General features: G+C 41.9%; 1 pseudogene; it reads left to right on the plus strand.

Moving 5' to 3' along the window:
* The first annotated feature begins 7664 nt into the window (after nt 1-7664).
* LOC100350512 (E3 ubiquitin-protein ligase Hakai pseudogene) lies at nt 7665-10051 on the plus strand (annotated as a pseudogene).
* Nucleotides 10052-25030: the final 14979 nt, after the last annotated feature.

The raw sequence follows: 25030 nt of genomic DNA on the forward strand, positions 1-25030 counted from the left end.
GCTCCTGACTTTGGATTGGCATAGCTCTGGCTGTTGCAACCATTTGGGAAATGAACCAGCAGATGGAAGAACTTTTTCTTTGTCTCTCCCTTTCACTGTCTGTAATTCTATCTATCAAATAAATAAATAAGATCTTTTAAAAAATAAAAACTTAAAAAAATTTTTCATTCTCCTCCTTGAAACCTACCAATAATGAAAAAATAATGTAGAAGCAAAACAAAACAAAACAAAACAAAAAAATCCCCAAAAACCCACAACTTCACCTTCAATGAAACAAGGAAGTGATACAACCCAAAATTACAAAATAGGAAGCAAAGTTACCAAACAATGAAGTGAAATGAGGGAAGAGATGCTTGCTGAGAATCAAATCTCTAATCTTCTCTGATCTTGATCAGAACATTGATTTTTTGAAAAGGAAGAGGCACAAACCTGAAACGCTGCAATTACAGTAGCAAGATCTGAGCCTGAAATGTCTAGTTTGAAGGGGAGGTGGAACTGAAGAAACCAGGTTGGCGTGCTAGCTTTATGGCCTTCAGCTTCTTCTCTGAGCCACAGAAATTGCTTGGATGAAGACAGTGTACAAAGGAAGAGAGGAGCCACTAAGTGCATATCACTCCCCATCCTCAGGCAAATTTTTGTCAGTAACTATTTGACAGGTACTGTGTCCTCGGGAAACCTCTAAGTATAAGGAGGCCAGGGGTCAATGGTGAGCTTTTATAGCTTCTGTGGTAGAGACAAGTGAGAAGGGTGAGCAATCTGCAATTTCTGCCAGATTCTATCAAAAATAATCAAGATGGGATAGAAGAACACATTTTTTTAAAAGATTTATTTATTTATTTAAGAAGCAGAATTATAGACAGAGAGAGGGAGAGACAGAGAGATCTTCCATGCACTGGTTTGCTCCCCAAATGGCTACAACAACTGGAGCTGGGCTGATCCAAAGCCGGAAGCCAGGAATTTCTTCCTGGTCTCCCATACAGGTGCAGGGGCTTAAGCACCTGGGTCATCCTCTGCTTTCCCAGGCCATCAGCAGGGAGCTGGATCAGAAGTGGAGCAGCTGAGATTCAAACTAGTGTCCATATGGGATGCTAGCACTGCAGGCAGAGGCCAACCCACTATGCCACAGCACCAGCTTCTAAAATTTTTTTTTAATTAAGTCAAGAACATAAATAAAGCTCCAAAGAAGAGTATATAGTTCAAGATTACATTACCCACTAAATTGGCTAAGAGTTAATATTATTTCTTTATAGTCTCTGTATGTAGTTGGTTGTCACTCAACTCATGTCTACCTGAACCTAAAAATGTGATTTTATTAGAGAGTAAGTCTTTGAGGTTGCAAACAGTAAGGTGAAGCCATACTAGGTGAAGGTAGGCCCTCAACCCAATGACTGATGTTCTGATAAGAAAGGGAGGGCACAGAGAGAGCACACAAAAGGAAAAGGCCATGTGATAATGCAGGCTGAGGTTGCAGTGATGCATTACAAACCAAAGGAAAGCATGGGTTTCTGGGAGCTTGCAGATACCAGGAAGAGGACAGGAAAGCTTCTGTCCTAGAGCCTTCAGAAGGGAGAATGGCTCTGGCAACACCTGATCTCATACTCCTAGCCTCCAGAATTGTGAGTAAATACATTTCTGTTGTTTTAAGCTATGCAGTTTGTAGGACTTTGTTATGGCAACCCTAGGAAACTAATACAGCCTTTAAGAAATTACATACACCACGACTGTGGTGAACAGACTCTAGGGTGGTCACTGTGATCCCTGCCTCTTGGTGTTCATACCTTTGTATGAACTCTTCCTTGAGTGTGGGGAAGACCTGTGATTTGTTCCTAAGTAATAGGAGGGGATGTATGTGATTGCATATGATTCCTTGTGATTGTAGCCCATCTTAAGTTAGGAGATTCTTCTTTTGTGACTTTGAAGAAGCCAGTCACCACGTCATGAGATGTCATAGGAAGAAGGCCATGATGCAAGAACCTGACTGTGACCTCTGGTCAATAGCTGGCAAGAACCTGAGCGGGCATTTGGTATAGTGGTTAAGATGCTGCTTGGAATACTTACATCCCACATTGGAGGGCCTGGCTTGACTCCTGGCTCGGTTCTCAATTCTGGTTATTGCCAAAGTGAACTCTTGGAGGTAGTCGGGTCCCTGCACTCACTTGGGAGACTCAAATTGAATTCCTGGCTGCAAACTTCAGTTTTCCCTATCCCTGGCTGTTATGGGTACTTGGGGAGTGACCCAGTGGATAGGTGATATCTTTCTGTCTATCTGTCTCTGCTCTGCTTTTCAAATAAAATAAGCAAATAAATACATGAGAAAGAAACTGATGACTTCAATCTGGTATTCTGCAAAAAACTAAAATCTACTAACAACTATTTTGATTTTGGAAGCAGATCAGCTGAGACTCAGCTGAGTCTCAGATGTGATCACAATTCTGACCAAGATCTGAGTGAAGCCTCAAAGTAGGGGTTGTAGCTAGATGATCCTCAGATTCCTGACCTACAGAACTGTGAGACAACAAGTAAGTTTCATCTTATGCCACTGAATTAGTAATAATATTGTTATTAAATAATAGGCAACTGATATAATGTCCTTTCTAGAGGAAGAGTTCTAAGAAGGCCAGGATTTCAATAAAAAAAATTAAAGCATTAGAGAAGATGAACAGGAGATGGAAGAACTCAGAAAATGAATGGAAGTGGGGCATACATTTGGCACAGCAATTAAGATACTGCTTGGGGCACCTCTGTCCTATAATAGAGTGCCTGGGTTCAACTTATAGCTCTGCTCCCAATTCCAGCTTCCTAATAATGTACACCCTGGAAGGCTGAAGTAATGGCTCAAACACTTGAATCCCTACCATCCATGTGGGAGATCTGAACTGAGTTCCTGGCTCCTGGTTTCTGCCTAGCCCAGTCCTGGCTGTTGTGGGCATGTGGGAGGTGAACCAGTAGATGAAAAATCTCTTTCTGTTTGTCTGTCTCATTTTAAATAAATAAATAAAATAAATGGAAGATCTAAAGAGCATGTTAGGGAAATAAAATAAGGAAAAGAAAAACACATGAAAGAATATACAATGTAAAGAAATCACTCAATGCAAAATCTGAAAAAGTATAAAGATAATCAGATCTGATACAGCAAGAAGAAAATTCCATATAGCCACATGAAATAAAATAAGTTTTCAGGTGGAGCAAAAATTGAGAGAGAAAATAGAACAAATAGAGTTAAATAAATAGTAAAAAATTAGCAAGTGTTTTCTGGAAATGAAGAACAGATTTGAAGATTGCAATCATAATCTCTAAGAGAAAAACTTGCTATTAAATGATGTACACCAAGACAGGTCTCAGAGAAATTTGAATTTTAACAAAAAAATTTTTTATGGAAATTCTATGCAGAAAAAGAAGTAACATTCAAGGTGAAAACAAAGAGAAAAGCAAGCTTTCCTTGGACTCCTCCACAGGATTGCTGGCATGCTGGAAAACAGGAGGCATGCCAGCCACAGCCTGCGGGAGATGAAATGCGACTCTGAAAGGATCCCTAACCAAGTTATCCTTCAACTATAAAGGCAAAGACAAATACTCTCAAGAGTCCTGAAACCCTGGGGATACACGGTCCACAAATCCTTAGGGAAGAAAAGGAAAATTATGTCAATGTCATTCAGTCTTCTAAGAGACGTATAGAAACATAAAGCTCAAGCATAACGAAGCTGCAGTAAAAGCAGTGCTAATGAACACAGTCCCTTCTAAAAAATGCCAAGATTGCAGCATGAAATGTGAATGTTGTTACTGTTGACATTATAAACAGAATAATACAAGTAATTCAAATCTGGGAGAGCTATTATTTCCTGAGTGTTATATGCCAGGCACTGTTCTAAGCATTTTGCATACACTTATTGGTTTAACCCACACAATAGTTTTACAAGGTTGGTTTAACTATTTGCCTCTGTTTTACTGGCAAGGAGCATGCATTTAGTAGTCAAATAATTAACCTTGAGTCTCATGGCAGAGAGCTGAGTCAACATTCAAGCATGGTCAATCTCTGGATCTAGAACTTGCACTGCAAGATGTTGCACTCGACATTTCTTTCTTTTTTTTTTTTAAAAAGCCAATGAAGATAAATAATTTCTGTCAATGATAATGGTGGGGATAAAGGGAACAAACAACAAATATATGCCATTAGAAATTAGGGGTTTTTGGGGCTGGTGCTGTGGTGTAGCAGGTAAAGCCGCCAACTGCAGTGGCATCCCATATGGGTGCCAGTTCGAGACCCAGCTGCTCCACTTCCGATCCAGCTCTCTGTTATGGCCCGGGAAGCAGTAGAGGATGGCCCAAGTCCTTGGATCCCTTCAGTCTGTGGGAGACCCGGAGGAAGCTCCTGGCTTCTGGCTTAGAGACAGAGAGAAAGGTCTTCCTTTGCCGTTGGTTCGCCCTACAATGGCCGCCGCGGCTGGCGCGCTGCGGCCGGCGCACCGCGCTGATCCGATGGCAGGAGCCAGGTACTTATCCTGGTCTCCCATGGGGTGCAGGGCCCAAGCACTTGGGTCATCCTCCACTGCACTCCCGGGCCACAGCAGAGAGCTGGCCTGGAAGAGGGGCAACTAGGACTAGAACCCGGTGTTCTGGCACTGCAAGGTGGAGGATTAGCCTATTGAGCCGTGGCGCCGCCCGGATAGTTCTAACTTCTAAGAAAATGTGAAAGCCCAAAATTGATGCGAAAAGAATTTAATGGTAGGGGGGCGGGTATGGAAGGCGGCATTTTGGTGCAGGTAGAGCTGATGCCTGTGGCACCAATGTCCCACATGGGTGCTGGTTTGAGTCCCGGCTGCTTCACTTCTGATCCAGTTACTGCTAATGCACCTGGGAAAGCAGCAGAGGATGGCCCCTGTACCCATATGGGAGACTTGAAATAAGTTCCTGGCTCTTGGCTTCAGCATGGCCCAGTCTTGGCTGTTGTGACCATTTCGGGAGCGAACCAGCAGATGGAAGATTCTCTCTCTTTCTCTCCCTGTATTTCTGCCAAATAAATAAATAAATAAATAAAAATTTAAAAAAAAAGAATTTGAGAGGCCAGCATGGTGGCACAATGGTTTAAGCCACCACCTGAGACACCATCACTCCATATGAACCCCAGCTGGAATTCCAGCTGCTCTGCTTTTGATCCATCTCCCCGCTGACGCTCTTGGGAAAGTAGTGGAAGACAGCCTCACAACTTGGGCCTCTGCCACTCATGTGGGAGTCCAGGGTGGAGTTCCAGGCCCCTAGCTTTAGCGCAGCCCAGCCCTGGCAGTTACAATCATTTGGGAAATGAACGAGTGGATGGAAGATCTATCTCTCTCTATGTATATCAATCTATCCCTTTCTCTGTAACATTATCTTTTAAATAAATAAATAAATATTTAAAAAAAAAGAATTTGGAAACCAGTTATATAAATAGTCATGGGGCAAAATGGAGAGATCTGTTAAAAATAAGAAGCACCTTGCCTGCCTAAAAAGCCTCAGACTCAGAAAGCTTTATAACCACGCTTACAAAACCTTCAAGTCACAGAGAATTTCTATATATTGTGTCACTTATAAAATTTTTCAGCCACATTATCAACAATGTTGTTATACATTATTAGTAATAATGAAAATATCACTTTACTTTTGATTCAATACTTTATGATTCAATATACTACCCATATTGAAAGTAATTGGGGGCTGGGGTTGTGGTATAGTGGGTTAAGCCCCAGTCCGCATCCCATATGGGCATTGGTTTGAGACCCATCTGCTCCACTTCTGATCCAGCTCCCTGTTAATGGACTGGGAAAAGCAGCTGAATATGGTCCAAGGGCTCAGGTCTCTCATGGGAGACCCAGAAGAAGCTCTTGATTCCTGACTTTGGTCTGGCCCAGCCATTATGGCCATTGTGAGAGTCTATCCCTCTCACTCTGTAACTCTGCCTTTAAAAATAAATAAATAGGGCCGGCGCCGCGGCTCACTAGGCTAATCCTCCGCCTAGCGGCGCCGGCACTTTTCCCTTTCTAGTCCCGGTCGGGGCGCCGGATTCTATCCTGGTTGCCCCTCTTCCAGGCCAGCCCTCTGCTGTGGCCAGGGAGTGCAGTGGAGGATGGCCCAGGTGCTTGGGCCCTGCACCCCAGGGGAGACCAGGAAAAGCACCTGGCTCCTGGCTCCTGCCATCGGATCAGCGCGGTGCGCCGGCCGCAGCGCGCCAGCCGCGGCGGCCATTAGAGGGTGAACCAACGGCAAAGGAAGACCTTTCTGTCTCTCTCTCTCTCACTGTCCACTCTGCCTGTCAAAAAATAATAAAAAAATAAAAATAAAAAAAAAATAAATAAATCTTTAAAAAAAAGAAAGAAAGAAAACAACTACATTATCTCAGGGTTCCCATTATAACAGAAGTAGATGTAATTTCCTTTGCTATTTTCTTGCTCTCCTTGAGATAGGGTTTGCCATCCTAGGACTTTATTAACCATGAGTGTACTCAGGGCCTGGTGGCATGAGCTCTCTGGTTTTCTCCTTCCTGGGCTGTTTGGCATCTGCTTGGGTATACAATCCCAAGGGTCCCCATCCCACAAGGTCACATGCTGGGACCTGTGTGGTTTATGTGGCTTTCAATCATATGGTTTGCTGCATTCTGATCCATTCTCTCTCTCAAATGTGAGACCTCTCCAGACTTCACAGAGTGTATATTACCAGGAAGAGAAGCATTTGGCTGATGGAACACACTGATAAGGAGACAGAGGCAGTGGGGGTCCTGGTTTCATGCCCCCTTGACCAGCCTGGGACTGATTGGCCAGCAGGCAAAAGTGATTTCTCTTGCCCCCAGCACTGGGGGGCGACAGTGAGAAAGAAGTGCCACAGACTTCTTCCTGGGCCATGTGGGGGCCTGCTGCTTCCTGGTCTAGCCTCCTGGGTGGTGCTCATACTCCCAGGGCAGCAGCGGCCCCTTCTCTGCTTCCGCTGAGCTCCCAGTCTGGACAGTGCGTGACTCAGGTTCCATAGGAAGGGGAGAGTGCAGACTGCTGCTGCTTGGCCCCATGTTATAGGGCTCTGGTGGGTAGTACCAGTCCTGGAGCTAGAGATGCCTCATGACTTCCCGCTGTCTCAGGTAGCTCTGGGCAGGTGCTATCATGGTCACTACCTGTCTGTTTCATCTCTCCCAACCTTCACGGATAAGAGGTTAGCAAAGGGAGTCAGATATAGTTTTCCAGACATAATTGGAGCCTCTTTGATACCTATGCCCTAAGAATGCCTTATGCTTGAGCTATGATCCTTACTAATCATCATTTAGTGGCATTTTAAAAGGAGATTTTTTTTTAATTATTGTTAAGATTTTATGTATTTACTTAAGAGGTAGAGTTACAGACAAAGAGAGGGAAAGACAGAAAGAGGTCTTCCATCCACTAGTTCACTCCCCAAACGGCCACAACAGCTGGAGCTGAGCTAATCTGAAGCCAGGAGCCAGGAGCTTCCTCTGGTCTCCCATGTGGGTGCAGGGGCCCAAGCACTTGGGCCATCTTCCACTGCCCTACCAGACCATAGCAGAGAGCTGAACAGGAAGAGGAGCAGCTGAGACTAGGATCGGCACCCATATGGGATGCCAGCACCATAGGTGAAAACTTAGCCCGCTACGCCACAGTGTCCCCATAAAAGGAGATCTTAAAACCAAAATGTCCCCAACCCTTTCTCCAAAGAATGAGTCACAAGGCATTACCAGCTCCGGGTAGCTGGATGGGCTTAATGATCACAGACGAATTATTTCATCTCCAAACAAGCCAACAAAGCCAACCCTGCACCTGGGCCTCAGAGGACTATAAGACAGGATGGCCGTGAAGGCACCACCTGGGGATGAAGCAGAGTTCAAATACAGTGATGTTCGATATGACTGTAAAGGTGCTGAACTGGTGGAAATCAGTAAAGACTTCCTGGACGCCATTTTTGGGAAATTTCCAATAACCATCCTAAGTGAAAAGAATGATACACCAGTTCACTTCTGTGACAAATGGGGACTGCCTATTAATATCTATAGATGCATGAGCCACACAAGCATGCTTTTTGCTATGTCTATGCTATTTTTAAAAAATGAATGAATTTATTTATTTTTAAGGAATACAAATTTCATATGTACAACTTTAGGAATATAGTTATTCTTCCAACCATACCCACCCTCACACCCACACTCCCACCCCTACTCCTCCTCCCTCTCCCCTTCCCAGTACCATTATCCACTAAGATTCATTTTTAATTAACTTTGTACACAGAAGACCAACTCTATACTAAGTAAAGATTTCAACAATTTGCACACACACACACACACACACAAACTGAGAACAAGTTTCACAGTCAACTCTCATATTACAACTCATTGAGGACAGAGGTCCTGCATGGGGAGTTAGTGCACTATTGTTTATTTAACAATTAACACTCTCATATATGACATCAGTGACTACCAGAGGCTACTGACATGAACTGCCTAGGCTGTGGAAGCCTTTTGAATCCACAAACACTGTCAGTATTTAGACATGGTCATAAGCAAAGTGGAAGTTCTCTCCTCCCTTCAGAGAAAAGTACATCCTTCTTTGATGGCCACTTCTTTCCTTTGGGATCTCACTCACAGAGATCCTTCCTGTAGAATAATTTTTGCCACAGTGTCTTGGCTTTCCATGCCTGAAATGCTCTTGCTGGCTTTTCAGTCAGACCAGGAAGCCTTAAAGGCTGATTCTGAGGTCAGAGTGTTACTTAAAACAACAATTTTATGAGTTTGCTAGGTGGACTGCTTCCCATGTAAAAACATTCTTTTCTTTTTAATTCGGTCTATTATAATTACCCGACATGTGATCCTATTTATACAGTCACTTTAACACTTAATCCTATTTATATATTCATTTCAACACTCAATGAAGGGTACCGTTTAAAAACTTGTCATGGGACCCTAAATCCCATTAAGCTGCATGATAAAAATTTATTAAAGTGATCATATTAAGTGTCTATGCTATTTTACATGAAAAAAAGGGGGGAGATAAGATGTGTCCAGGCTGTAGTGGTGCAGTGCAGTGAACTGAGCAGTGCACATGAGGTTCTCTCTTCACGTGTGACATCATTCAAACGTGCAAGAGAACATACTTGTTGCAGAGAGATTCACAGTTTCATATCAACCATTGCCATATGAGAACTGGAAAACCTGTTACTTGTGCTTCACTGGAAAATGTTCAAGCTCCTACTGCCCCACCGCCAACTGAAAACCCTGATTGTTTTATAATGCCACAAGATAAGCACCACATGAGCCATATCCTCCCAAGGCAGCACATTGTGGTACCACCACCCCCTTTGCAATGTGTGCCCCAGGAGCATTAGAATCATGATAATCTCCTGAGGCTATCCATGCTCCTCCAGCATAACTGTCTATGACTCTACCTCAAACTTGCTGCATCAGTCAGGAAATCTTTTGTGTTTCAACAAGAATACATAGTAATTTTATAACAGTTCCTATTTAGGATGACTCAAGTTCAGGTGCTACAGAACTACCATTTCCTGCCCCAGCACCTGCTCACCATTATCCTGAATATTGGGGTTAGTTAGTAATACTGCATCCTCATCATCCGCAGCAACATTATGCACCACACCCATCTCCTGCATTACCAATAAGGCATCCAGCGCCACATCCTCCCAAAGCTGCAAGTATACACTTGGTATGTGGTCAAACTTCAACTCCACCAATGACCTCTGTTTCACCACCAACAACCCCTCTCCTGGATTAATATCCACAGTCCACTTTATATGAACCAACCTCCTCCAGGACCTCCCCCAATTCAACATGCTGGTCCACCTGTAACTGTACCCCCTTGTCACCATTACAACCCTAACTCTTTACCCCAGCTCACAGAGGATCAAGAAACTCCATGTCCTCCATCTGCACAGCCAAGGGAATGTGTCCTGGTATATGGCTGGCACAAAGAAGCCATCTTCCCCTCCACAAATGCAGGGTCTTCCTCCTCAAACCTCACTTTCTGAACTACATCATCCACATCAAACAAGAATCAGACCATATTACCAATGATGACAATATTTTGAACTGAAGAAGAAATGATAAGAAAAACATGTATGGTCAATCTTTTTTTTTTTTTATGGTCAATCTTTTAATTAAGCTTTGACCATTTAGGGAAGGAAGAGTACCTCGTACTGAGGTGACTATGAAGACGGAGGATCTTAGGGCTGGTGTTGTGGTATTAGCAGGTAAAGCCACTGCCTGCGATGCTTTACCATATAGGCGCTGGTTCATGCCTAAGCTGCTCTACTTCTTCTTCTTTTTTTTTTTTTAATTTTATTTATTTATTTGAGAGGTAGAGTTACAGACAGTGAGAGAGAGAAACAGAGAGAAAGGTCTTCCTTCCGTTGGTTCACCCCCCAAATGGCCGCCACTGGAACTACATGCTGGTCCATCTGTAACTGTAACCCCTTGTCACCATTACAACCCTAACTCTACATGCCACGCTGGAACTACACCAATCTGAAGCCAGGAGCTAGGTGCTTCACCCCGGTCTCCCACACGGGTGCAGGTGCCCAAGCACTTGGGCCATCCTCCACTGCCTTCCTGGGCCACAGCAGAGAGCTGGACTGGAAGAGGAGCAGCCAGGACTAGAACCCGGTACCCATATGGGATGCCAGTGCCTCAGGCGGAGGATTAGCCAAGTGAGCCATGGCACCAGCCCCAGGCTGCTCTACTTCTGGTCCAGCTCTCTGCTTATGGCCTGGGAAAGCAGTGGAAGATGGCCCCAGTGCATGGGCCCTTGCACCCATATGGGAAAACCAGATGAAGCTCCTGGCTCCTGGCTTCAGCTTGGCCAGCTGTGGCTGTTGCAGCCATTTGGGGAATGAATCAGAAAGATTCTCCCTCCCCCCACCCTTTTCCTCCACTCTCTGTAACTCTAAATTTCAAATAAATAAAATAAATCTTAAAAAAAACCCACATAAGGTCTTGTTGGAAATTGTTTCAAATCTTGATCTTAGGATTGCTTTTAAGCACTACACTACACAGATGAGTGGCTCAGTTAAGCATATCTGAATTTTAACAACCTATTTTCCCCTAGTGTGGTATATTGCCCCAGAGGTAACCATTTGTGAAAATTTTAAAAAACTGTGCCACTGTCCCACTTTAAAAGTATTACTTTTAGGCCGGCACTGTGGGTCAATAGGCTAATCCTCTGCCTTACGGTGCTGGCACACCAGGTTCTAGTCCCGGTAGGGGCGCTGGATTCTTTCCCGGTTGCCCCTCTTCCAGGCCAGCTCTCTACTGTGGCCCGGGAGTGCAGTGGAGGATGGCCCAAGTGCTTGGGCCCTGCACCCCATGGGAGACCAGGAGAAGCACCTGGCTCCTTCCTTCGGATCAGCGCAGTGTGCTGGCCACAGCGCGCCAGCCGTGGCGGCCATTGGAGGGTGAACCAATGGCAAAAGGAAGACCTTTCTCTCTGTCTCTCTCTCTCACTGTCCACTCTGCTTGTCAAAAATAAAAAAAAATAAAAAAAGTATTACTTTTGTTAAACCTAATGTTTAGTGTTTCTTGTGATACATTTTGTTAACCTGTGTAAAAGGATTACATTTCAATGTACTTCTAAAAGTGCTATTTTTATGTGAATTCAAGTACAGCCACATTCTAGGTATTTTAATATTTATTTTATTTATTTGAAAGTCACACACACACACAGCAAGAGAGAGAGAGAGAGAGAGAGAGAGAGAGGTATAGACATAGTTTCCATCCACTGGTTTACTCCCCAAATGGCTTAATCAACCTAAACTGGGCCAGGCCAAAGCCAGGGGCCAGGAACTTCATCCATGTCTCCCATGTGGGTGCAGGGGACCCAAGGACTCGGGCCACCTTCTGCTGCTTTCCCAGGCACATTAGCAGGTAGCTGAATCAGAAGTGGATCAGCCAGCCCTTGAACCAGTGTCCATATGGGATGCTGGCACTGAAGGCGGTGGTGACAAAACTCACTATACCACAATGCCAGCCCCTGTTTCATAAACCAAATGTTTTACCACTAAGTTTCCAAAGTTATAATATTATCCTAAAAGTAAAAACGAGAGAGAGAGAGAGAGAGAGTGTTTGGTTGCTACATCATGACTCCTTATGACGCAACATGGTTCTCTGTGAGGCTGACTCACTCCAGCCCTCCTGTTATTGGGCTTAGGCTGCTACTCAGTTACCCCATATTGTGGAGGCTTGAGGAACTCTCTGGGCTCAGTGTCTTCCAGGACCCATTAGGCTTGAAAATAAGCACAGATCACCTGTTGTCTCAAATCCCCAATATTTCCTTGGGGAATATGAGCACCAGAGGGTTGGGGTGGAGGCCCACATGGAAGGGCAAGAGAGTATTTAGCCACTTCTCAGAGGCTCTACCAGCATCCACTACACTTACTTGCTCTTCATTAAAAAAAATAATGTTAGAACAGAAGTTAATATTTTACTTCACTTTTTTTTTTTTTTGCCATTTTGTCTCTTCTTATGGTTTTGGTAGATTAGTAAAATTTGAACTTGACAAAGAGTAGTAATTTGAGCTCAGTCTTAGAAGATGAGTTGTGCATGTATGGAATGGAGACCTTTCAGGAAGGTAATACGACAGGTGAAATTATGAAGGAAGGAACACTGAATATACTTCAGAGCAGACAGGAAGCAAGATAGGATACTTTTTAAAAGTGTGGAGCCAGGCATGTGGTGGCAGTGAAACTCAATATGTTTATTCATACATCCCACCAAAATAGTTCTTGTGCTAAACCTAGACTTGTCTTCTGAACTCTAAAACCAAAAACTTAATGCTTTTGCTTCTCAACTTCTACTGTGATGGGAACAGAAGTTTTAAAAGAGCTTGCTAAACCCATGAACTAATAACAATCATTAACACTATTTAAGTTGTTCTGGAAAACAAAAATAAAACATTGGAAAGTTTCATTATTACCAGTCTACCATAACCAGAAGCTTAAACCATGAATACAGACAACATGCAAAAAAAAAAAAAAAAAAAAAAAAGGAAAGAAAAGAAAAAACCCAAAACAACTAAAATATTATCATCTGTCCTAACAGTTTATTTAAAGAATAAACCATCATCAGATTGTGTTCTAGGGATGAAATATATTATTTGTATTTTATTTGTATTTTTGTTTAATTTTGCATTACATAGATAAGTAAGGAGGAAGCCATTATTGTGAGGTCACACATAAAAATAATTAGGTGGACCTTTAAGGTTCTGAAAATCTTGTTGGAGAGACAGAAAAGTTGAACAACATGAAAATGTAAATAATGCATGACATGTATCAGAAATATCTAAAGATAGTACATTGCTTTTTCAAATGAATTATACAGGCATGCATTAGGTGCTCACAGAAAGATCATTATGCTGGAGTGGTAGGGGGAGGTTGACGAACAGTAGCAGTGTGTGTTGAGTCTTCCAGGATGAGTCGGATGTGTGTGGAGTGGGGACATTTCAAGCAGGTAATACAATAGGCAAAGTTATAAAGGAAGGAAAGCTGTAGATGCACATTTAGTAGGAAGTGTGCAAACTCTGCAATAAAAGAGTGAAATTTTATGGTTTAGAGACACTGTGAGTTAAAAATTGTACTCCTGAGGTAACAGTAATTTGAAAGATAGGTTGTGTGCCCTTTTATACATTCACCTGGCAAAACAACTTGGAGTCTCTTGGCGTAGGTGAAGTACACCTTGTTTTGTGTGAATAATGAGATTTACTGAGGGGAAGGTCCGTGTCTACCTCCATCACATATTTCCCACCTGGGTGCGGGTAAGGCCCCTGTTCACTTTCTCTCTCCCAAGACTTGGCTGCAAAACAAAAAGACACCTCTGCTCTACCTCTACTCTCCATCTCCACTCCTAGATTATATTTTAGTATCTTCACTAAGACATACTCCATCAGCATGCATGCCAGGTAAATTGTTGCCAAAAATGATGTAGGAGTAAATTTATGTACACTGAGACTTTCACAAAATCAGCTGAAACCCGAGGAGAAACACTGTGAGCAGTTTATTTCCTCGTGTAAACATGAATAGTTTGTCTAATTGAACTGTGGATTCCTTAGGGCTCAAAAACTAAATATTTGCAGTTTTGTGTATATTCAACGGTCAGGGGGTACACCCTACAACAGCTCCAGAGATGGAAGCATTAGCTGGGTCAGATGGGAACACAAAATAACCTTATTTCTCTTCTGAAAAAAGATAACTCCCTACCTATTTACAGAATGTGTGGCCCCTCTTCACCTCTCACCTCTCCTATTCCCTATAGCTGGTTATGTGGGTTTTTCTGCTCTCTATTTCTGATGCCTAGTAGGTTTTTGGTCCTTTTTGTGTACTTGCTTTGTTTTCTAAGATTTATTTATTTATCTGAAAGGCAGAGTTACCGAAGGAGAGAGGGAGAGACAGAGAGACAGGGATATTCCATTTGCTGGTTTATATCCTAAATGGTGGCAACAGTCAGGGCTAGACTAAGTCAAAGCCAGGAGCCTGGAACTCCATCTAGGTCTTTCATGAGGATGGCAGCGGCCCAAGCACTTGGACCGTCATTTGCTGCTTTCCCAGGTGTATTAGCAGGAAGCTAGATAAGAAGTGGAGCAGCCAGTACTTGAACTGGTGCCCTTATGGGATGCTAGTGTTACAGGCAGCAGCATAACCTGCTGAGTCACAATGCCAGGTGCCAAGTCTCTGGTTCTCTCGCATTACTCCCTCACAGAGATATTGCTTTCTAGCTCCCAGAGCTGAACTATGCTTGCTTTGTGGCTGTTGTTGTTGCTGGTGCTTTTTCAATGTATTCAGCAAGTAAAGAGACAGACAGACAGGAGAGAGTCCCAGCCAGGACTGGGATAGGCCAAAGCCAATAGCCAGGAAGTCAGTTAGGTCCCTCCCATGTGGGTGGCAGGGACCCAACTTCTTGAGCTTTCACTACTGCCTCTGTTGTCTGCACTGGTGGGAAAGCTGGAGTTAGGAGCTGGTGCCAGGAACTGAACTGGTACTCTGACCCTGGGTGTGGCATCTTAACTGCTGTGCCCAATGTCTACCTCCACACTTGCTTTTCAAAGGTGTCCCCATTTTGTCTCAGCTTTCTTTATTCCTTCCAACATGTCACTGCAGTAATATGTACTCCTACTCTGCATTGACTTCACTATTCTCATCTTTTCTGAATCCCCAATTTTCTTCTTTATTATTCTTCCAAGCAGATTGCAGTTATTGATTGATTGGTTGATTCTGAATAATACAAAAGAGTTACTGACTCTACTTAAAAAATAATGAGAACTGTGCCTTCCCGCAAGCATGCATAGGGAGCAGATAAACTCTTGCATGACAAATTGAGAAAATAAACACTTTATCTTATTAGATTGTTTCCACAAGGATGCAAATGAAGCGATGGATAGATCACCACCAATTATATTACAAACACTGCTTGGGATTTTAGCATCCATTATCGTATCTACCATCAGTTTTCAAAGTTGTTTTTGAAATTAGTACTTTGATCATAGAGAGAATGAAAGATGTCCATTGGATCAATAATACATCCATTTAACCTGACCCCAACTCCTAACAGTGGTTGCAAATATATTAAAGTATAGTTAATGCAGGGAGCCCTCAGGGTATAGGGGGTCAATTCCAGCATAAATAGCAGCAGTCGTGGTATAACCACACTGCAAAGTATCCCACTGGCTGTTCCACAAACAGATAAAAGATGGGCTCTAAAAATCCTAGATACATAAGATCTGGGATCTGCACTCACTGTAATTCACTTTTTTAAGATATAAAAGATTGTATTCACTCACATCTTAATAAATTATATTCTTCATCTTTGCCATGGCTCCATAGTAGGTAAAGTGGACTTCACCATTCAAAAATCTGACACTACTCTCAAATTTTAGCAATATCAGGTATCTTCAGAAAGTCCATGGAAATGTATATTATGAAAAAATAATGCATTGATTTAAAGACATTTTTGCACAAAAGTAAACTCATCTTTTAATTCCACTTTTCCACATGTTTTGAAGGAATTTAATGGAATTAAATTAGACTGAGTAGCTGATTTTATGTGGGCATTTTTAATTTTCATTATTCGTCCATTACGGGATTATCACATTAGTTGTTGTTGCTGTTGTTGTCATTGGTGGTGGTGTGTATATGTTTAGTTCACTAAATTATCAAAGCAATGATCATGGCTTATTCATCTCTGGTTTTAGAGAGTCAGGGACATGGTGATGCTCAATATATATTTGATTAATGAATACATGGGTGGTTTTGAAAGGAAGAGCTGTCAGCAAAGAAAGAGAAAAGGTGTTTACACTGGTCTGTGATGTGACCAAACATGGAGGAGCAGGAAAGAGCAAAGCATATTTAGAATAAATATTTCCCCAGCTTGGTTGAAAGTTTTAACATGTGTTGGGAAAAATATGTGGTCAAATTTCAATGTCAGATTGAATACCAGATTTAGGAGCTTGGGTATTCATTCTATTGATCATAGGAAACTTGACAATTTTGTAACACAAGATTGAATGGGGAAAATAATGCTTTAGGAAGATTCATCTGTCTGAAGAACGCAAGAAGAACTGAATTATGGAGGACTAGGGAAGGGAAGGTGAATGGAGAGATTAAATATAAATAAAAATAAGACCTGACATGCAGCAGTAGCGTCAGAATAGAAAAGTATGGATGATGGAAGAAATGTTTTTAAGGAAGGATCACAGCCGGTGCTGTGGCTCACTAGGTTAATCCTCCGCCTTGCGGCGCCGGCACACCGGATTCTGTCCCAGTTGCCCCTCTTCCAGGCCAGCTCTCTGCTGTGGCCAGGGAGTGCAGTGGAGGATGACCCAAGTGCTTGGGCCCTGCACCCCATGGGAGACCAGGATAAGTACCTGGCTCCTGCCATCGGATCAGCACTGTGCGCCGGCTGCGGCAGCCATTGGAGGGTGAACCAACGGCAAAAGGAAGACCATTCTCTCTGTCCCTCTCTCTCATTGTCCACTCAGCCTGTCAAAAAAAGGGAGGATCACTGGGCTTTTTGTTATGTTTAGGTTTAGAGATCAAGGAGGTCATGTCAAAGGTAACTTTCTGATTAAAAGTCAGGGCTAGAACAGCAGTGTTAGTTTCATTGCCAATGACAGAGGAACTTGGTGGCAGGTGAATGGGAAGGGATTGGGAACAGATTATGAAAACCTTAAGGATATTTGGAAATATATAAATTTAAATACCCTTCACACAGTTTAAGATGAGGGATGAAAATTTTGAGGAGAAATTTGGATCAAAAATAAATGGTTGCTAATGATATGTACATAAATGACAACAGATTTTTAGAAAATGGAAGAATTCTCTAAAAGAGATACGGCAAGAAGAGCAACAAAATAAAAATTAAGCTTTGGGATGATCTATGTTAAATTTGCTCATTTGTGGATAATACGCTTTGAGTGTATCTCCCAAAGATCTGTGCTAGGAGCTTGAGCCCAGTGTGGCAGTGTTGGGAGGTGGTGAAACCTTTAAGAGATGCTGCTTAGTGGAAGGGAAGTAGGTCATTGGAGGTGCTGCCCAGGGGAAGAATTAATGTCTTATGGAACCCAGTTAATTCCCACGAGATCGAGCCTGACCCCTGAAACTAGAGTCCAGAGTCAGAAGCAGATATGAAACCCAGGTACTCTCAAATCGGATGTGAGTGTCTTAAGTGATAGGACAAATTCCTACCCCCAAAATGTGAGCTTTTCCATCAGTAATTTTGCAAGATATAATGATTATGTAAAGAGCAATTGGCCAGCAAGTTTTTTAAATATCAAGAAGACTATTTAAAATATAGATTTATATCAAGTATCATTATTCATGGAACTATTACATGAAGCATATATTTTATCTTGAAATATTGGCTATTGATGAGCAAGCATTTATTTATTTATTTGAGAGGGAGAGTTATAAACACAGAGAGGAAGAGACAGAGAGAAAGATCTTCCATCTACTGGTTCATGCCCCAAATAGCCACAATGGCTAGAGCTGAGCTGATCCAAAGCCAAGAGCCAGGAGCTTCTTCTGGGTCTCCCATGCGGGCGCAGGGTAGCAAGCCATTTTAACATTAAGTATCCAGAACATAAAGCAAACTCTATACTATCTTAGCAGTCTTTATTATTATTATTATTATTTTGACAGGCAGAGTGGACAGTGAGAGAGAGAGAGAAAGGTCTTCCTTTGCCGTTGGTTCACCCTTCACACCGTGCTGATCCGAAGCCAGGAGCCAGGTGCTTCTCCTGGTCTCCCATGGGGTGCAGGGCCCAAGCACTTGGGCCATCCTCCACTGCACTCCCAGGCCACAGCAGAGAGCTGGCCTGGAAGAAGAGGGGCAACCGGGACAGAATCCGGCGCCCTGACTGGGACTAGAACCTGGTGTGCAGGCGCCGCAGGCGGAGGATTAGCCTGGTGAGCCGCAGTGCCGGCCCTTAGCAGTCTTTAAAGTCATATTTAATTCAGTACTTCACAAAATTGTACTGAAAATATCAAGAGCTTCATTTTATTTAATTACAAAAGGCAACAAGAAGTTCCTTACCCTGGTAGAATAAAAATGGCTGAAATAATATACCCAGTATAATTGCAAGCCAACAGGTGTTTCTCTTATAGATAAAAATGTTAGTAGTGCATAAAAAGCATTTCTAGGGATATGAAAAGTGTTTCTCAGAAAAACATTCACAGTACATGAGAACATGCTCTATGTGCTCAATCTTGTTCCAAAGATTAAACTTGTGGTATTTGCTAGGTCCTCTTTCAATAATGACATCTATTGAACACCACTTCTGTGTAAACTACGAAAGGCCAAGGCCACATCAGGGTAAAGCCCAGAGCCTGGACACTAGTACCACTTTTCCATGTGGGTGGCAGGGACCCAGCTACTTGAGCCATCACCTGCTGCCTCCCAGAATGTGCATTAGCGGGAAGCTGGAATTGGAAGCCAACCAGGACTCGATCCCAGGCACTTTGAAATGAGATGTTGGCACCCCAAGGAGTGTCTTAACTCCTGTGCCAAACTCACATCCCACATTCTTCCTAAAAATAAATGATAAATATGACATTTCTGTTATGGCATGTATAATTATTAAGCTGTTTTGCTGCCTGCTATCAATCAGATAATAATTTTTTTAAAAAAAGATCTATTTCTATGGAAGGGGGAGAGAAAGAGAGGGAGAGGGAGAGAGAGAGAGAAAGAGAGGGAGAGAGAAGGGGAGAGGGAGACAGAGAGAGAAAGAGAGGGAGAGAAAAAGAGGGAGATTGGTGGGGGAGAGAGGGAGAGAGAATCTTCCACACACTGATTTACTCCCCAAATCCACAACAGCTAAACCTAAGCCAGCCCAAAGCCAGGAGCCAGGTAATCCATCTACATCTCCCATATGGGTTTCAGGGGCTCAACTACTGGAGCCATCAGCCACTGCTTCCCAGGTGCATTACTTTGGAGTTGGATTGCAAGTGGAGTAGCTAGGACTTGAAATGACATGCTGATATGGGGCGTGGTGGCTGCAAGGAGTGACTTAACCTGCTGTGCCACCCACTCACTGCTACCACACTCACTCTCTGAAAACGATAATTTAAAAACTACACTTAATCTGTTCCTTCCAGGTAGATGTGACATTGAAAAAGAGAGAAAATAGTATCTTTTGAAGAAACTTGCATTACAAAGAGAACATGTTTTAAAAATAGATGCTTGGAAATGTTTCTTTATGTGATGTAAGGATGTGACAGATACTGAGTCAAACAGCACAGATCAGGAAAGGACTTTCTGCCCACTTACAGGGACCAAGGTCAGCAGACTGTGCCCTGCTGTCACCTCCTTCCAGGTCAGTCTTTGCTGCAGAGCCATCTTGAGGTCATCTCCTTCCTAGGAAACAAGGTGACTGATGGGTGCCAGGTTGTATAAAGACTCAGAATGAGAAATCCACTTGCTTCAGACTTGCCTGCTGATGGTGTAGTGTAAGCATTGCTGGGCCTCCATAACAGTTCAGTTTCTTCCTTTGCTCCATGCTACTTCCTCTCCCTTGTCTTTACAGGATTTGGTCCCTGAGGAAACATCTTTCTCCCAAATTCTGCTTTCTGGGAAACTAAACTGGAATGTGTGTCACCTAGTAAAACTATCTATACTACATTACACTTTGAAAACAGATTTTTTTAAACTTATTTAAAAGACTTCCCTCCCAACAAAGAAAAGCCCAGGACCAGATGGATTCACTGCTGAATGCTACCAGACATTTAAAGAAGAACTGACTCCAATTCTTCTCAAACTATTCAGAACAATCGAAAAAGAGGGAATCCTCCCAAATTCTTTCAATGAAGCCAGCATCACCTTAATTCCTAAGCTGGAAAAAGATGCGGCATTGAAAGAGAATTACAGACCAATATCCCTGATGAACATAGATGCAAAAATCCTCAATAAAATTCTCGCCAATAGAATGCAACAACACATCAGAAAGATCATCCACCCAGACCAAGTGGGATTTATCCCTGGTATGCAGGGATGGTTTAATGTGCGCAAAACAATCAATGTGATACACCACATTAACAGACTGCAGAAGAAAAACCATATGATTATCTCAATAGACGCCGAGAAAGCATTTGATAAAATACAACACCCGTTCATGATGAAAACTCTAAGCAAACTGGGTTTGGAAGGAACATTCCTCAATACAATCAAAGCAATCTATGAAAAACCCACAGCCAACATCCTAGTGAATGGGGAAAAGTTGGAAGCATTTCCACTGAGATCTGGTATCAGACAGGGATGCCCACTCTCACCACTGCTATTCAATATAGTTCTGGAAGTTCTAGCCAGAGCTATTAGGCAAGAAAAAGAAATTAAAGGGATACAAATTGGGAAGGAAGAACTCAAACTATCCCTCTTTGCAGATGATATGATTCTTTATTTAGGGGACCCAAAGAACTCTACTAAGAGACTATTGGAACTCATAGAAGATTTTGGCAAAGTAGCAGGGTATAAAATCAATGCACAAAAATCAACAGCCTTTGTATACACAGACAATGCCATGGCTGAGGAAGAACTTCTAAGATCAATCCCATTCACAATAGCTACAAAAACAATCAAATACCTTGGAATAAACTTAACCAAGGACGTTCAAGATCTCTACGATGAAAATTACAAAACCTTAAAGAAAGAAATAGAAGAGGATACCAAGAAATGGAAAAATCTTCCATGCTCATGGATTGGAAGAATCAATATCATCAAAATGTCCATTCTCCCAAAAGCAATTTATAGATTCAATGCAATACCAATCAAGATACCGAAGAAATTCTTCTGAGATCTGGAAAAAATGGTGCTGAAATTTATATGGAGGCACAAGAGACCTCGAATAGCTAAAGCAATCTTGTACAACAAAAACAAAGCCGGAGGCATCACAATACCAGATTTCAGGACATACTACAGGGCAGTTGTAATCAAAACAGCATGGTACTGGTACAGAAACAGATGGATAGACCATTGGAACAGAATTGAAACACCAGAAATCAACCCAAACAACTACAGCCAACTTATATTTGATCAAGGATCTAAAACCAATTCCTGGAGCAAGGACAGTCTATTCAATAAATGGTGCTGGGAAAACTGGATTTCCACGTGCAGAAGCATGAAGCAAGACCCCTACCTTACACCTTACACAAAAATCCACTCAACATGGATTAAAGACGTAAATCTACGACCTGACACCATCAGGTTATTAGAGAACATTGGAGAAACCCTGCAAGATATTGGCACAGGCAAAGAATTTCTGGAAAAGACCCAGGAGGCACAGGCAGTCAAAGCCAAAATCAACTATTGGGATTGCATCAAATTGAGAAGTTTCTGTACTGCAAAAGAAACAGTCAGGAGAGTGAAGAGACAACCGACAGAATGGGAAAAAATATTTGCAAACTATGCAACAGATAAAGGGTTAATAACCAGAATCTATAAAGAGATCAAGAAACTCCACAAAAACAAAACCAACAACCCACTTAAGAGATGGGCCAAGGACCTCAATAGACATTTTTCAAAAGAGGAAATCCAAATGGCCAACAGGCACATGAAAAAATGTTCAAGGTCACTAGCAATCAGGGAAATGCAAATCAAAACCACAATGATGTTTCACCTCACCCCGGTTAGAATGGCTCACATGCAGAAATCTACCAACAACAGATGCTGGCGAGGATGTGGGGAAAAAGGGACACTAACCCACTGTTGGTGGGAATGCAAACTGGTCAAGCCACTATGGAAGTCAGTCTGGAGATTCCTCAGAAACCTGAAGATAACCCTACCGTTCGACCCAGCCATCCCACTCCTTGGAATTTACCCAAAGGAATTTAAATTGACAAACAAAAAAACAGTCTGCACCCTAATGTTTATTGCAGCACAATTCACAATAGCCAAGACCTGGAACCAACCTAAATGCCCATCAACGGTAGACTGGATAAAGAAATTATGGGATATGTACTCTTTAGAATACTATACCGCAGTAAGAAACAACGAAATCCAGTCATTTGCAATAAAATGGAGGAATCTGGAACACATCATGCTGAGTGAAATAAGCCAGTCCCAAAGGGACAAATACCATATGTTCTCCCTAATCGGTGACAACTGACTGAACACCAAAAAGGAAACCTGTTGAAGTGAAATGGAGACTATGGGAAATGGTGACTTGATCAGCATAGCCCTGACTATTAATGAACAACTTAATACATTATCCCTCTTAGTAGTTTTTTTTGTCTGTTCTACTTAATATGACTGGTTCAATTCTGTAATTAATACACAGTTATTCTTAAGTGTTGAAATTTAACTGAAATGTGATCCCTGTTAAACATAAGAGTGGGGATAAGAGAGGGAAGAGATGTACAATTTGGGACATGCTCAAGCTGACTTGCCTCAAATGGTAGAGCTAGAAACATACCAGGGGACTCCAATTTAATCCCATCAAGGTGGCATGTACCAATGCCATCTCACTATTCCAAGTGATCAATTTCAGTTCACAATTGATCATAATGAAAGGACTAAGAGTCAAAGGGAGCACATAAACAAGTCTAGTACCTGCTAACACTAACCGATAGAATAAATAAAGGGGAGAGTGATCCAACATGGGAAGCAAGATACTCAGCAGACTCATAGAGTGGTGGATGTCCTAAACAGCACTCTGGCCTCAGAATCAGCCCTAAAGGCATTCCGATCTGGCTGAAAAGCCCATGAGAGTATTTCAGGCATGGAAAGCCAAGACACTCTGGCAAAAAAACAAAACAAAACAAAAACAAACAAACAAACAAACGAACACAAACCTAAATGAAAGATCTCTGTGAGTGAGATCCCAGTGGAAAGAACAGGTCTTCAAAGAAGGAGGTACCTTTCTCTGAAGGGAGGAGAGAACCTCCACTTTGACTATGACCTTGTCTAAACAAGGTAAGAGTCGGAGAACTCAAGGGGCTTCCATAGCCTTGGAAACTCATGACTGGTGCATAGGGAGATTACTGATGCCATAAACAGGAGTGTCAATTTGTAAAGTCAACAACAGGAGTCACTGTGCACTTACTCCTCATGTAGGATCTCTGTCCTTAATGTGCTGTACATTGAGGCTTAATGCTATAACGAGTACTCAAACAGTATATTTCACTTTGTGTTTCTATGGGGGTGCAAACTGTTGAAATCTTTACTTAATGTATACTAAACTGATCTTCTGTTAAAAAAAAAAAAAAGAAGAAATTATCAATTCCCAACTTGACTCTCGCTGGGATTAAACATGACAATAGGTCTGATCTGATTTCATCATCATTTAAAAAATCATCTATTATTTTTCACTTTATGTTTCTGTGTGGGAGCAAACTGTTGAAATCTTTACTTAATGTATGCAAAACTGATCTTCTGTATATAAAGAGAATCGAAAATGAATCCTCATGTGAATGGAAGGGGAGAGGGAATGGGAAAGGGGAGGGTTGCGGGTGGGAGGGACGTTATGGGGGGGAAGCCATTGTAATCCATAAGCCGTATTATGGAAATTTATATTCATTAAATAAAAGTTAAAAAAAAAAAGAAAAAAAAAGAAAAATAAAAAACTTAAAAAAAAATAAAAGACTTCCATATGAGGAGTTTTAATTATTTTGAATCAATTTACTAAAAATGTAAATACTAATTTTTGATGAATTTGCAATACTTTTTGGTCAAAATCATGAAAGAGCATTAACATATCAAATTTCTGTAAAAATCTTTCTTTGCCTAATTAGTTCACTGAATTGAACTTCTTTTAATAAGCAGTTAATGATATAGTCTTTAGGGGTGATATATTTTTCAGATAAAAACTGTTAAATTAAGTATTTAAATAAAGTGAACTTAAATATTCAAATTACTATTTTACAAAATACTAATGATTTTAGGAGTAGTAAATATTCACACTGATCATTCTAAAAATGCTAATTCCATCAAAAATGTTATTAGTAATATTATAGACTAAATGTCCTTCAAATCATACGGAAATTTAATCCCCAGTGTGATGATAATGGAGGAGGTGATAATGTGGGTGGAGATCTCATGAATAAGATTTGTGTCATTTTAAAAGAGGCCCCAGCCATCAAAGAAGGAGATACTTTTCTCTGAAGGGAGGAGAGAACTTCTACTTTGCTTATGGCCCTGTCCAAATACTGAGTTTGTGGACACAAAAGGCTTCCATAGCCTTGGCAGCTCCTGGCAAGAGCCTCGGGTGATCACTGACATCAAACACGAGAGTGTCAATTGTTAAATCAACAGGAGTCACTGTGCACTTACTCCCTGTGTAGGACCTTTGTCCTTTGTGAGTTTCACTATGAGAATTAACTGCAAAACTTGTTCTCAAGCAGTACTTTATATGTTGTGTGTATGTGTGTGCAAACTGTTGAAATCTTTACTTAGTATACAGTTGATCTGTATATAAAGTTAATTAAAAATGAATCTTAATGAAGAATGGGATAGGAAAGAGGGAATAGGAGGTGGGATGAGAGAGTAGGGGTGAGAGGGCGGTTATTGGGGGAAGAACCACTATAT

This window comes from Oryctolagus cuniculus, chromosome 8 (genome assembly GCF_051225735.1).
Source record: "Oryctolagus cuniculus isolate XC-2025 breed Fujian yellow rabbit chromosome 8, ASM5122573v1, whole genome shotgun sequence".
Classification (NCBI taxonomy): Eukaryota; Metazoa; Chordata; class Mammalia; order Lagomorpha; family Leporidae; genus Oryctolagus; species Oryctolagus cuniculus.